General features: G+C 42.6%; 1 pseudogene; it reads left to right on the top strand.

Annotated features, from left to right (window-relative positions):
- The first annotated feature begins 3323 nt into the window (after window positions 1–3323).
- Window positions 3324–3500, top strand: LOC138929787 (NADH dehydrogenase [ubiquinone] 1 beta subcomplex subunit 1 pseudogene; annotated as a pseudogene).
- The last annotated feature ends 11598 nt before the right edge of the window (window positions 3501–15098 follow it).

Below are 15098 nucleotides of genomic sequence, written 5' to 3'. Positions count from 1 at the left end.
GCCAGTCATGTGGAAAAGGTCTAAATGTCAACCTAAGAAGTTGAGTTGTATTGCAATCCACCTGAACAGAAGTTTTGTGTTATCGTTGTGATTAAAAGAGGTCAATGCTGTTGAAAAATCTTTGTGGTGAGCCCAGATCACCTTTTTCTCTTCAGGTCTTTCTGGTTTTTTTTTTCCTTCACGGTGAATTTTATGAAGTTTCTTCTCCACTTCCTTCTAACTGGTCCAAACTGAGAAGATATTATATGTTGTTTTCTTGACAAATTACAGTTACATGTGTGAGTGTGTTGGGTTGGGTACCAATTTAGTTTGCTATTTCTTTTCTCTTAGATTTAATTTTTTTAATTGGAGAATAATTGCTTTACAGTGCTGTGTTAGTTTCTGCTGTACAATGTTAATCATTCCTAAGTATAGATACATCTCCTCCCTCTTGAGCCTCCCTCCTACCCCACCCCAGTCCCAGCTCTCTAGTCATCACAGAGCACCAGGCTGAGCTCCCTGCGCTGTACAGCAGCTTCCCACCAGCTATCTGTTCCACACACAGTAGTATGTTTATGTCAAATCTAATCTCCCAATTCATCACCCCCCATTCCCCTCTCCCTGTCCACATGCCCATTGCCTGTTTGATACTTCTAAATGTTTTTAATCCATACTTGTGGGATAAAGACTTTGTCCCCATTTTGAATGTTCAGGCACTAGGTCAGAAAGTTTGGCCCGCAAATTTTAGGAAAAAAAAAAAAGTCTAGGTACACAAAATCCCTATGTAATATAAGGTATTTCAGAGCAGAGAAAACAATGGCTATCTGCCCCAGTTGATTTTACTGACCTAGCAAAACCCTTATAACAAAACCAGACAAGGATAACTAAAAAAAGAAGATTGTAAATCATTTCCCTTACAACTATAAATAGTCTAAACAAAATGTTATCAAACCAAATGCAATAGCAAATTTGAAGTAAGGCTCACGATGGCTCAAGAAATTCAGCCCATCCCAGTAGAAAGTGGCCTAGGTCCCTACAGGCCACTGGAAAAGCCAACTAGGGACTTTTACACCTCTGGGTAGGCTAGGATCTGCAGACCCTGACCAGCAGGAAGAACTTCAGAAGAGAACTTTGGCCCCTTACCCCTTAAGAACAAGGATGTAGAGTCTCTCATGGGAATGAGACAGGCCGGAACCTGGGACCCTTTGCTGCAAAGTTTGTACCTGGACACACTTCTCCTATAGCACCAAAATACAAAGAAACTGTATGGGACTGTAGCTGTGTGCATGTGCAGTTGGGGCAAATTCTGGACCCTATTGACTCTGTAGGGAATACCAGATCATGTGACCTGCCTCCTGAGAAATCTGTATGCAGGTCAAGAAGCAACAGTTAGAACCAGACGTGGAACAACAGACTGGTTCCAAATCGGGAGAGCTGTATACTGTCACCCTGCTTATTTAACTTATATGCAGAGCACATCATGCAAAATACCAGGCTGGATGAAGCACAAGCTGGAATCAAGATTGTCGGGAGAAATAGCAATAACTTCAGATAGGCAGATGATACCACCCTTATGGCAGAAAGTGAAGAAGAACTAAAGAGCCTCTGGATGAAAGTGAAAGAGAGTGAAAAAGTTGGCTTAAAACTCAACATTCAGAAAAATAAGATCATGGCATCCAGTCCCATCACTTCATGGCAAATACATGGGGAAACAATGGAAACAGTGACAGACTTTATTTTGGGGGGCTCCAAAATCATTGCAGATGGTGACTGCAGCCGTAAAATTAAAAGATGCTTGCTCCTTGGAAGAAAAGCTATGACCAGTCTAGATAGTATATTAAAAAGCAGAAACATTACTTTACCAACAAAAGTCTGTCTAGTCAAAGCTATGGTTTTTTCAGCAGTCATGTATGACTGTGAGAGTTGGACTGTAAAGAAAGCTGAGTGCCGAAAAATTGATGCTTTTGAACTGTAGTGTTGAAGAAGACTCTTGAGAGTCCCTTGAACTGCAAGGTGATCCAACCAGTCCATCCTAAAGGAAATCAGTCCTGGGTATTCATTGGAAGGACTGATGCTGAAGCTGAAACCAATATTTTGGCCACCTGATGCAAAGAACTGACTCCCTGGAAAAGACCCTGATGCTGGGAATGATTGAAGGCAGGAGGAGAAGGGAATGACAGTGGATGAGATGGCTGGATGGCACCACCGACTTGATGGACATGAGTTTGAGTAGGCATCAAGAGTTGGTGATGGACAGGGAAGTCTGGCGTGCTGCAGTCCACAGAGTCGCAAAGAGTCAGACACGACTGAGCAACTGAACTGAACTGAACAGATTGACTCTGCATTTCAACTAAGCAGTCGCTAAGAAAGTATTTGCATGTGTATATAAAGATTAATGGGGCTTCCCTGGTGTCTCAGACAGTAAAGAATCTGCCTGCAAGGCAGGGGACCCAGGTTCAATCCCTGGGTTGAGAAGATCACTTGAAGAAAGGAATGGCAAGCCACTCCAATAATCTTGCCTGGAGAATTCCATAGACAGAGGAGCCTGGCTACAGTCCATGGGGTTGCAAAGAGTCTGACATGACTTAGTGACTGAACAACAATACTGACTGCTGCAGGGGAAAGGGAGAGGATTCTGTGGACAATGGGCAACCAGCAAGGTCTTCTCTACTGTTCTGAGTCATTTAGTTCTGACTTTGAAACTCCATAGACCCCTCAGCAAAACAATGGCCCTTCAGTAATTAGGCCTACTCTCCTCATAGGACAATTAATACATTTGGTTCCAAAGATTCTAACCCTGAATCTATATGCCTCATGACTTTAGTCATTCCAACCACACTTGCTACTCCCCTTAATGGACTCTGGCAAACACAATTTTCTCCAATTTTTTCACCTGTTCCATGGTTGGATCAGTTTTCCATGGCTGCATCACAAATGACCACATATTCAGAAGCTTGAACAGAATGTGTTCACCGCTCAGTTTTCTGTGGGCTAGAATCCAGGAACAGCATAATGGGCTTCTCCACTTCAGGGTCTCTTCAGGTAGAAAACCTGATGTAGGTCAAGACTAGGGTCTCACTGGAGGCTTGCCTGGGGAAAGATCCAGTTCAAAGCTCCCTTGGGTTGTTGCAGAATTTATCTCCTATAGGACTGAGCTCCCTGCTTTCTTGCTAGCTATCGGCCTCGAGTCTTTTTCAGGTTATAGAGGCTGCTCAAAGTTCTTCATCATGGGGTCCCTCTCCATAGCCCATCTGACACCATGGCAGCTCACTTATTCAGAAATGGCCTTGGAGGCCACTGTCCTTGGTTGTGGGGTCATTGTTGTTTCTGAGGCTGCAGCATTCATGATGAACTTACTTCAGATTATGTGTGACCACTGGGTACATAGTCATGTACCTGTTGGACTTGTCTTTGGATGTTATCTAGACAGAAAGAATGATGGAAAGCTAACTGCCTTCAGGAACAACAATCTGTTATATAAAAGGAAATTGAGATCCAATGAAGAAGTCACCTGGATGTAAAGGCTGTGGCTGAATTATAGAACGTATTGTTGTGGTTTAGTTGGTAAGTCATGTCCCACTCTTTGTGACCCCTTGGACTGCAGGATGCCAGGCTTCTTTGCCCTCCATTGTCTCTGGAATTTGCTCAAATTCATGTCCATTGAGTTGGTGATTTCATCCAGCCACTCATCCTCTGTTGCCACCTTCTCCTCCGGCCTTCAGTCTTTCTTAGCATCAGGGTCTTTTCCAATGAGTCAGCTCTTTGCATCAGGTGGCTAAATATTGAGGCTTCAGCATCAGTCTTTCTAATGAATATTCAGAGTTGATTTCCTTTAGGATTGGCAGGTTTGATCTCCTTGCCGTCCAAGGGACTCTCAAGAGTCTTCTCCAGCACCACAATTCGAAAGCATCAAATTCTTTGATGCTCAGCCATTTATATGGTCCAACAGAATGTTTGCACTTTTTAAATTATAAGAGAAATAGAAACACATTCATTAAAAAAAAATGGCAGTGGAGAATCACTCTTGAATATATTTGCACATGCACACATATATACACCCAGTAGCGTGATGACAGATGTTAACATCTTGCCACTTTGACCATAGTTTTCTTTTTTTTAAAGTCTTTACTGAGTTTTTTACAATATTGCTTCTGTTTTACCTTTTGGTTTTTTGGCCATAAGGCATGTGGTATCTTAGTTCCCTGACGAGGGGAACCCTGATTGAACCTGCACCCCTGCATTAGACAGCAAAGTCTTAACCACTAGGCCACCAAGAAAGTACCCACCATAGTCTTTTATTTTATATTAGTTTGAGGCAAGTCACAGGTTTCACCCACATTCAAGGGGTGATGACCAAGACTTGAACATAAACCCTTCAGTGACTACAGCTGCCCAGGGGGTCTATCTACCCCAGTGGCGGATTTTTGTACCATTTATGCATCAGTGCCCTATGAACCAGCTGACTGGTCTACTTCATCTAGTTCTGGAGGGATGATGAAAGTCAGGACTAAATTACTCCCTCTCCCTAAATTCATGATAACTTCTTTCACTTCTTAGAAGATTAATGTGTTCACTTAAAAATGAGAATGGATTTTCAATTTTACATAATTTAAGTGTTTAAGTAAAGACAAGTATTTGAGCTTTATTTCTTGACCTTTGCTTCTGAGCAATCGCTATTAATATTTATCTGCAAGTCAGCTCAGCTCTGCTTTTGCCAGTTTCCATTGAAGGGCAAAACTCATTCATCTCAGGGCATTTGATACGCTTGCAAATGAAATCGCTAGAAATGCAGTGTGAAGTGGTAAGCCATCCATTAGGCCTCCATTTTACTTAAAATAACAGGCTGTAAAGTATCATGCTTCAATTTAAAGGAATAATGGCTACAAACAACAGCCCTGATAGCTATCCTTACAGAAATGAATGAGTGTACACCCATGATATTGGCACCTTCTCAAGAGAAGAAAGTTTTTCAATGAGGAGGCAGGATGACTAATGTTTCCACTGGCAAGATTATTTCTTTCCATAGAAAGAAAAGGCTCTCAGCGGAGATCAGGAGATTGAAATTGAAGAAAACGAAATGAATAAACATGGAAAGGGTATCTGGGGTCAGAAAGGATAAATCCTCCCCAAATCACACATACCCTCAAAGATAGAAATGGGACACCACCATAAAGAAAACATCTTATTTATCCAAAGGAGACAAAGACCCAGTCAGGGAAGCTAATAGGGGACTTATTAACATAGCATAGAGAGACCTCATGGCAGTGCCCTTTTTCATGTCTTTGGGGTGGTTGGTTTCTAGAATGGGTGGTGGCATTGCCCCCTTCTCTAATTGTGACATATCTCTCTATTTTACACAGCAGACCCATTCCTTGGATTTCTGGAGAGAGAGTCATGTCAACAGCTCTGTTTGCCCACATCCGTCTACTCCCTAAGGTCACTCGTGACATTGACCCTCTCTTTATTTGCTGCCAAATGGCTGCCCCCTCAAGTCCTTTCCTCTCCCAGTTACAAGGAAATTTTGGAGGTAGTTTTGATGGGGACACTGGCCACTTCACATTGGTTGAACCATAGTCTGGTTGGAATTTCTCAAAAGATTGGAAAAAGTGCCAGTCAAGAAGGTCCTCAGTGTGTCTCTACAGTTATGGTACTCTTTCCTATTTTTCAAATTTTATGTGAAATTTTCACTCCTTTATAAGTTTGGTCTGGCTTCTCCAGCGGCTCAGTGGTAAAGAATCCACCTGCCAACACAGGAGATGCAAGTTCAATCCCTGGGTCAGGAAGATCCCCTGGAGAAGGAAATGGCAATCCACTTCAGGATTCTTGCCTGGGAAATCTCATGGACAGAGGAGCCCAGCAGGCTTACAGTCCGAGGGGTCACAAGAGTCAGATGTGACTTGGCAACTAAACAACATAGCTTGGCTTTTCAAATGGGAAGATGAGAGGGTAAAGAATTAAAGATTAGTTCAAATCAGATCCTTTATTTCCTTTCCTCATAGCTCATTCATTACTCCTTTGCTTTTGTAGAGTTTATTTTCTTTGTGCTATGGTAAACAATGAAAGAATCTCAGGGTTTTTTTTTTTTTTTTTTTTAATCTGATTATAGATTTGGCCCTCTTCCATGGGGTTTCATATGTAATGTTCTTCTTTTTATAATTGTTTATAATGTGTGTGTGAGTTCCTCTTAATGTAACATACCTTTTTGACTTCAAAAGGGCCATTTTCTCATATTTTAACATTTTCAAAATTGGATTGTGGCAGAGAGTAATGCGAAGAAATAAATTAACATCTTTTCAATATAACTGGATACATAGGCACTATTAAATCATTCTTTGTGTGTATTTATATATTCAGAATATCTTAGAATTAAAATAATTTACATGCTTAATAAGAAAATAGGCTAAAAATTGAGGCATGGAAGGAAGTAGAGTAGGAAGATTTAAAAAAAAAAACAACATCTAATCCAATCTGTTGCTTTCACTGATGATAAAACTGAGATCATTTTAGAGGAAATTACTGGTCACAGATTTTTAGGCCAAAATCTTAGAGGGGGCTTCCCTGGTGGCTCAGTAGTGAATAATCTACCTGCCAATGCAGAAGACATGGGTTCGATCCCTAATCCGGGAAGATCCCATATGAGCAACTAATCTCGTGCGCCACAACTGCTGAGCTGTGCTCTGGAGCCTGGGAGCTACAACTGCTGGGCCCGTGTGCAGCATCTCCTGAAGCCTGTGCGCCCGAGAACCCATGTTCCACGTTCCGCAGTGAGAGGGGCCACTACACCGGGCAGCCCGAGCACCGAGCCTGGACAGTAGACCCTGTTTGCGGCAACTGGATAGGGGCCCTTGCAGGGGCGAAGACCCAGCACAGCCAATAAACAAATTTTAGGGGCAAACTGTCTGTGGAGTGTGTCCTCAGAAATGAAAGGCCTTCCAGACAATCCACCAGGACCAGGGCTCTTCACTGAATGTCTTTAAACTGGTGCAAAATGCTAAAAATAGCTCCTTAGCAGACTTCCCAGGATGTCTGGAACAACCCTTATTCATTTCTTTAGACTAAAACACTGGACAATTCTAAGAGACTAGCCTCCTGAGAATATTAGCATCCTAGCCTGGCACCTACTTTAAAGCCTGGACCTCAGTGCACTTTTTTTTTTTTTTACTGCGCTGTCTTTGTTGCTGTGTAGGCTTTCTCTAGCCGCAGCAAGTGGGGCTGCTCTCCAGCGGCAATGCTCAGGCTTCTCGTGGCAGCGGCATCTCTTATCGCAGAGCACGGGTTCAGTAGGTGCGGCTCCTGGGCTGTAGAGCACAGGCTCGATTGTTGCGGCGCACAGACTTACTTGCTCCAAGGCACGTGGGATCTTCCGGGATCAGGGATCAAACCAGTGTCCCTTGCATTGCAAGGCAGACTTTTAACTACTGGACCACCAGGGAAGCCCTTGTGGTTCTGATACAATCACATCAATGTACTTATAAGATTTGATTGAAAAAAAAAAAAGAAGATTTGATTGGAGGTTACCTTTCAGCACCCAGATGACATAGCACACAGAAAGATTAATTTTGAAGAGGAGGGAATGATGGGTAGGAAAAGTCCACTGCATATGAGCGCACAGCATGTGCTGACGGGACTGACTGTGAGCAGGGGAGGGAAAGGTGACCAGGCCATGGATGCCGGGTTTAGCCAGCTCACATGGTCGCTGAGGCTAGAGCAGGCAGGGCTGAGGGTGTGCCTCCTTCAGAGTCAGGCTCCACTGTGCGCTGTACGTGTGACCAGCCTGGAGTTGTCTCTAAGCCCTTGCTGTTTCTAAATCTGTAAAAGCAAAAACAAAAAAGCCTTCTTGACCAAATGACAATTTGTTGACCTTTGAAGTAATCTGAGCTGGGAGTATTTAAAAGGAAATCTATCATGAATTACCTTGCTGGAATGATATCTAAATGTTTTTGCCAATTTCACATCTGGAAATTAATAATATGAATAACATAAACATGAGAGATTTATTTAAAATTATAACTTTTAACTTGTTCAAGTTTTGATTTTATTGCTTATTTTACAGCAGGAGAATTGAAAAATAAACATGATCATAAATGTATATTTTTAAAATGACAAAATATTAAAATCACGTGTTGATGAACACTTTTAGAAAAGTAATCAAATGCAGCTGGTGTTTTGTGTGTTAAGCAGCAGAGTTCTTTTATTCAGATGAAGTCTTATGGGAAAGCTGGTATGTAATAAGAGCAATGAGTGGAGCTTTACCAGTTGCAGGTAGAGTTGGGTACCAAGAGGCAGCTCATTTGGGCCATGTATCAGTTAGCTTTTGCAGGAATAGAGCTGTATAACAAAGAGCATCCCAATTTCTAAAAAAATTATTTTTAATTTTTTCTTGGCTGCACTGCACAGCATTTGGGATCTTAGTTCCCTGACCAGGGATTGAATCTGTACTCCCTGCAGTAGAAGCCAGGTGTCCTTAACCATTGGACCACCAGGGAAGCCCCAACCTCAAATTCGTAGTGGCGTACAACTACAAATATTTCTTTCTTGTTCACGGGTCTGTGCAACGGCTTTCATGGCTCTGCTCCAAGTTGGGGAATCGGTTTAGAATTTTGCTCCATATGAATTCTCATTGTAGGACCAGACTGAAGGACGATTTCCTATCTAGAACTCGATGTTCTCATGGCAGAGAACCGGGATGCAAGTGGTTAAAATGGGAACATGAGATACCACTTGAAAGCTCTGCTTAGTATTGGCACATAGCTCCACCCACACAAATTCCATTGGGCAAAGCAAATCGTATGGCCGTAACCAACATCAGTGGAGTGGGAAAGTAAACTCCTATGGAAAGGTGGAAAGAGCATTTGCTAAACTAAAATTTTATCCACTTGATATGTCCTGAGTGTTGTGTCCCCCTAAAATTCACATGTTGAAACAAACCTATCTCCAAAACTGATGCTATTGAGAAGAGGTAGGGCTTCAGGGAGGTGATTAGTCACAGCAATCTATTTTGGTTTCTAAATGATGAACATCCTTTTAGTAATATTTTCTGATGGGAAAAGAATACTAAATATGTATTTTTGTTGTTGTTTAGCTGCTAAGTTGTATCGGATTCTGCGACCCCATGGATGGCAGCACTCCAGGCTTCCTTGTCCTTCACTATTTCCTGGAGTTTGCTCAAACTCAAGGCCATTGAGTTGGTGATGCCATCCAACCATCTCATTCTCTGTCCCCCTCTTCTCCTCCTGCCCTCAATCTTTCACAGCATCAATTACTACTAATTAATATTTTAGGGATAATAGTAATGATGTCTCACTTGAAATAAACTGTCTTCTCATCCAAAAAAATGAGAGAGAGAGAGAAAGAGAGACCCCAGAGAGCTCTCTCATCCTTTCCATGATGCAAGGACATAAGCAGGAGTCTGTGACCCAGAAGAGGGCCCTCACCCAACCAAGCTGCACCCTGATCCCAGACTCTTCCAGCCTCTAGAACTGTGAGAAATAAATCTATTTAGCAGACAATTCTTCTCTGCTAAACCGTAATGCTCTAAACTGCTTAAATATATCTTCTAAATACTTAAAAATTTGAGACTTGAGGCAAAACTTATAATTATAGAGGATACAGTGAGACCATTAATTAACTTGTACCTAGAGTGGAGTCAGCCCACTAATTCATATATTCTGATTTTGTAGATGTCAAAAGCATCTTGGCAAATATTTGCTGCCAACTGCAATCACTGGGCTTGGTCCTAAGGCCCCTTAGGATGGAAGACTGGATGAGATTTGGGAGGAAACAGAGTGCTTTAATTTTGTACTTGTCATTGATTTTCATTTCATGTTTTCAAATTTGCTTTATTTTATTTTATTTTTTATTTAATTTTGTATTGGAATATAGCTGATTAACAATGTTGTGATAGTTTCAGGTGGACAGTAAAGGGACTCAGTCATACATATACATGTATCCATTCTTCCCCAAACTCTCCTCCCATCCAGTCTGTCACATAACATTGAGCAGAGTGCCCTGTACTGTATAGTGGGTCCTTGTTGGTTATCCATTTTAAATATAGCAGTGTGCACATGTCCATCCCAAACTCCCTAACTATTCCTTCCCCTCACCCTCCTCCCTACACCATAACCATAAATTCATTTTCTAAGTCTGTGAGTCTGTTTCTATTTTGTAAGTAACTTTATTTGTATCATTTCCTTTTAGATTATGCATACAAGTGATATCTTTCTGTCTGAGTTCCTTCCCTCAGTATGAGCAATCTCAGCAATCTCTAGGTCCATCCATGTTGCTGCAAACAACATTATTTCATTCTTTTTAATGGCTGAGTAGTGTTCCATTGTATAGATGTACCACTTGTTTGTCTTAATCTGGGACATTCTCCTGATGAAGACAAAGAGCCCACCATGGAGTTGTCCTATAAGAATGACATGTAAGTCCCACCAAGCTCAGGAGGAGCCATAGACAAATATGATGGAAGGAAAAACCAGCCAGTTTGTATTTTTCAAGATTCCACCAGATTTTTATCTTTATACAGTTAGCAAACACTTTGGGAAGATTCTTAAACTTTTCTTTCTGCCACTAATGGTCATCACACCAGGCTGCAGATTTTAGAGCAAAGAGATTTCCTGAATCCTTAGCTCCTTCTTTATTTAAAAAAAATTTTTTTAATTTATTTTTGGCTGTGCTGTCTTCACTGCTGCTCTCTGGCTTTCTCTGAGCAGCGGCTCCTCTCCAGTTGCAGCATGTGGGCTTTAGGATGCAAGGGCTCAGTATTTGTGGCTTGCAGGCTCCAGACAGCTGTCACAGTAGTTGTGATGCTCAGTCTTAGCTGTCACAAGGCATGTGAGATCTTTCTATACCAGAGATTGAACCCAATCCAATGTCCCTTGTATTGCAAGGTGTATTCTTAACCCTGAGGACCACTAGGGATGCCCACGTAGCCCTTCCTTCAGAAGCAAGAGTGCTGAAAGATCAGTATTGCTTACCAGTTGGCAAAAGACTTAAGCATGGCTTTCACCTCTCCTGTTATTAAACAGCAGAGAGCAGCAGTCCCAGACTTGCTTCATCCTTAAGAAGTGAGCTTCTGTGTTTTGGGTAGAGAAATCTGGCTGCTGATGGATGGATGGTTCTTTGGTGCCTGTAAACCCATGGTCCCAGGAGAGCATCTTTGTGAGGATGTTGACATTTCTGTGTTCTTTCTTCTCTAGAGGCAGATTGGCAGCACTTTCACCCTGAGAGCTTCCTTGATGGCTTCAGTTCAGTTCAGTTCAGTCGCTCAGTTGTGTCCGACTCTTTGCAGCCCCATGAATCGCAGCACGCCAGGCCTCCTTGTCCATCACCAACTCCTGGAGTTCACTCAGACTCATGTCCATTGAGTCAGGGATGCCATCCAGCCATCTCATCCTCTGTCGTCCCCTTCTCCTCCTGCCCCCAATCCCTCCCAGCATCAGAGTCTTATCCAATGAGTCAACTCTTTGCATGAGGTGGCCAAAGTACTGGAGTTTCAGCTTTAGCATCATTCCTTCCAAAGAAATCCCAGGGCTGATCTCCTTCAGAATGGACTGGTTGGATCTCCTTGCAGCCAAGGGACTCTCAAGAGTCTTGGCTTAGAGGGTAAAGAATCTGCTTGCCAGTGCAGGAGATGTGGATTCAATCCCTGGGTCGGGAAGATCCACTGGAGAAGGGAATAGCAACCCACTTCAGTATTCTTGACTGGGAAATCCCATGGACAGAGGAGCCTAGCAGGCTGCAGCCCATGGGGTTGAAAAGAACTGGACACAATTGAGCAACTAAGACTTTTGCCTCCTCACCTGATGTTCCTGTGATCTGAAGATCTTACAGACATTCAGGGAAGAAACTGTAACACAGAGTGGAAGTATCAGATGGGCAGGGCAGGGGAGGAAACTGACAACAAAAAAATCAGGGCCAGAACAAGTGACTCTTCTGGTGCCTTCTTTCTGGAGTGTAAAATGCACAAGGAGAGAAATCTCAGCTTTTGGAAAAATAACCTAACATTCTCCTGAGTAGATTTCACTGCCAATAAACCAACACTAACCTGGAAGCAACCAAGTTAATGGTCTAGCTGAATGTCCATTCATCAAAAATCAAATCTTAATGATCTAGATCAATGCAACCAAGTAGAATGCTCTAATGTCTAGGTATTTGCAACCTTTTGTGTCCCTTAAATTTCATCTGTCTAAGACTTGAGCAAAACACAAATTATGTGAAACATTAGCTTTGTTTTAGAATTAATTTGTGAACCCCATTTCATTTCTGTATCTTTTTAAAAAAATAGTTATTTGCTTATTTATTTATTTGGCTGCACTTGATCTTAGTTGCAGCATGTGGGGTCTAGCTCCCAGACCAGGGATTGAACCTGGGCTCCCTGCATTGGAAGTGCAGAGTTTTACACACTGGACCACGAGGGAAGTTCCTCTGTATCTCTTTCAATGAAAAAGACAATAGTTATTATAATCCAGCATACCCTTTGAAACCAAAGTGTAGCATTTTAGATCTAAAAAGCTGAATATTACTCAGTCATAAAAAGGAATGAAACTGCACCTTGTGCAGAGACATGGATGAACTTAGCGGCCGTCATACAGAACGAAGTAAGTCAGAAAGAGAGAAACAAACATTGCATATTAACACAGAAAGAAAGAAACAAATACTGTATATTAACACATATATGTGGAATCTAGAAAAATAGTAAAGATGAACCTATTTGCAAACCTGAAATAGAGACCCAGACATAAAGAACAAACATAAAAACATCAAGGGGGGTAGAGGGTTGGGATGAATTGGGAGATTGGGAATGACATATATATATACACTACTCTGTATAAAATAGATAACATGAGAACCTACTGTATACCACAAGGAGAAGAAGAAGAAGGTATAGTCTATTTGTAGGGCATATATTAACCTTAAGAATGCATTCCAATACACATTAGCAGCAGAAAAATACTGTTTGATTTCACTTATACAAGGTACCTACGGCTTCCCTGGTAGCTCAGCTGGTAAAGAATCCATCTGCAATGCAGGAGACTTGGGTTTGGTCCCTGGGATGGGAAGATCCCCTGTAGGCAAGTATGGCAACCCACTCCAATATTCTTGTTTGGAGAATTCCATGGACAGAGGAGCCTGCTGGGCTACAGTTCATCTGGTCACAAAGAGTCAGACACAACTGAGCAATTTTCTCTTTCACATACAAGGTATCTCAGTTCAGTCGCTCAATCGTGTCCAACTCTTTGCAACCCCATGGATCGCAGCACCCCAGGCCTCCTTGTCCATCACCAACTCCCGGAGTTCACTCAGACTCATGTCCATCGTGTTGGTGATGCCATCCAGCCATCTCATCCTCTGTCGTCCCCTTCTCCTCCTGCCCCCAATCCCTCCCAGCATCAGAGTCTTTTCCAATGAGTCAACTCTTTGCATGAGGTGGCCAAAGTATTGGAGTTTCAGCTTTAGCATCTTTCCTTCCAGAGAACACCCAGGACTGATCTCCTTTAGAATGAACTAGTTGGATCTCCTTTCAGTCCAAGGGACTCTCAAGAGTCTTCTCCAACACCACAGTTCAAAAGCATCAATTCTTCAGCATTCAGCTTTCTTCACAGTCCAACTCACACATCCATACATGACCACTGGAAAAGCCATAGCCTTGACTAGGAGGACCTTCGTTAGCAAAGTCATGTCTCTGCTTTTGAATGTGCTGTCTAGGTTGGTAATAACTTTCCTTCCAAGGAGTAAGCATCTTTTAATTTCATGGCTATAGTCACCATCTGCAGTGATTTTGGAGCCCCCCAAAATAAAGTCTGACACTGTTTCCACTGTTTCCCCACCTATTTCCCATGAAGTGATGGGACCAGATGCCATGATCTTCATTTTCTGAATGTTGAGATTTAAGCCAACTTTTTCACTCTCCTCTACAAGGTACCTAGAATACTGAAATTCATAGAGTCCAAAAGTACATTGGTAGATGTCAGGGGCTGGGGGTGGGATTGTGGGTTGGGGAGGGTGAATGGGGAATTAGTGTTCAATGGGGACAGAGTTTCAATTTAGTTTCAGTTCAGCCCTACAACTAAAAGTAAATGAATTCTGCCGCTAACTTGAATGAACTCAGAAGATAAGTTTCGGTCCTGGCCAAGATCTTTTGAGACTCTGAGCAGCAGAACCAACTAACCCATGCTATAGTCTCACAGTTGGTGCAATAATAAATTTGTGTTATTTCTAGCCAAGTTACACAGCATGGAAAACAAATACATTTAGATCAACCCTGGAACCCGGGCAAGAATGGACTTAGAAAAGTCTCTGTACTGACAACTCAGCTTCTTCCTGGCTAATTCCAGGAAGACCTCAGCTATCCCCCAAGAGGGAGACAAAGCAACACACAACCACCATCAGAACCTTTGAGAAGGAGTCCACTGAGCTGGGTTTCTACACTCAGTGGGGATTAGCACAGCCAAGCACAAATAGGCCTTGTAGCTTTATCCTCACAAGTTTAGGGCAGAAATCACAACATTGACAGCCCCAGGGCCCCAGACACCCCACAGACGTGGTTTGCTCAAATGCTTAAGAAAACTTGGGATTTGTTGCCAATATATAAAAAAAATTCCCAGGTAGCGCCAGTGGTAAGGGAATTTGCCTGTCAATGCAGGAGACACAAGAGACAAGGGTTCAATCCCTGGGTCGGAAGATCCCCTAGGGAAGGAAACGGTGTGCAGGAGACACAAGAGACAAGGGTTCAATCCCTGGGTCGGAAGATCCCCTAGGGAAGGAAACGGTAACACACTCCAGTACTCTTGCCTGGGAAATTCCATCGACAGAGGAGCCTGCCGGGCTATAGTCCACAGGGTCACAAAAAGTCTGACGCAACTGAGATGCATGCATGTAAAAATCCAGAGATTTTATACAGAGATTAGAATTTCTGGCTTTTCTTGAAAACTTGGGAGATATGACAACATGAGGTCCATGGGGACTGAGCAGCAGTGCCTTTTTCAACTGGGACAGTCGTGGCAGACCCTGTGGCTCCAAACTGTCTTGCACCTGGGCTGTTTCACTCGTTAGCTTTAAATTTCAGGTCTTGGGAGACTGTTGGTTTGGCCCATGCTTCGGGCCATGTCCTTGTA

The sequence above is a fragment of the Ovis canadensis genome, chromosome 18, assembly GCF_042477335.2.
Source record: "Ovis canadensis isolate MfBH-ARS-UI-01 breed Bighorn chromosome 18, ARS-UI_OviCan_v2, whole genome shotgun sequence".
NCBI classification, from domain to species: Eukaryota; Metazoa; Chordata; class Mammalia; order Artiodactyla; family Bovidae; genus Ovis; species Ovis canadensis.
Note: the sequence above shows the minus strand (reverse complement) of the source record. Positions and strands in the feature narration are given on the sequence as shown.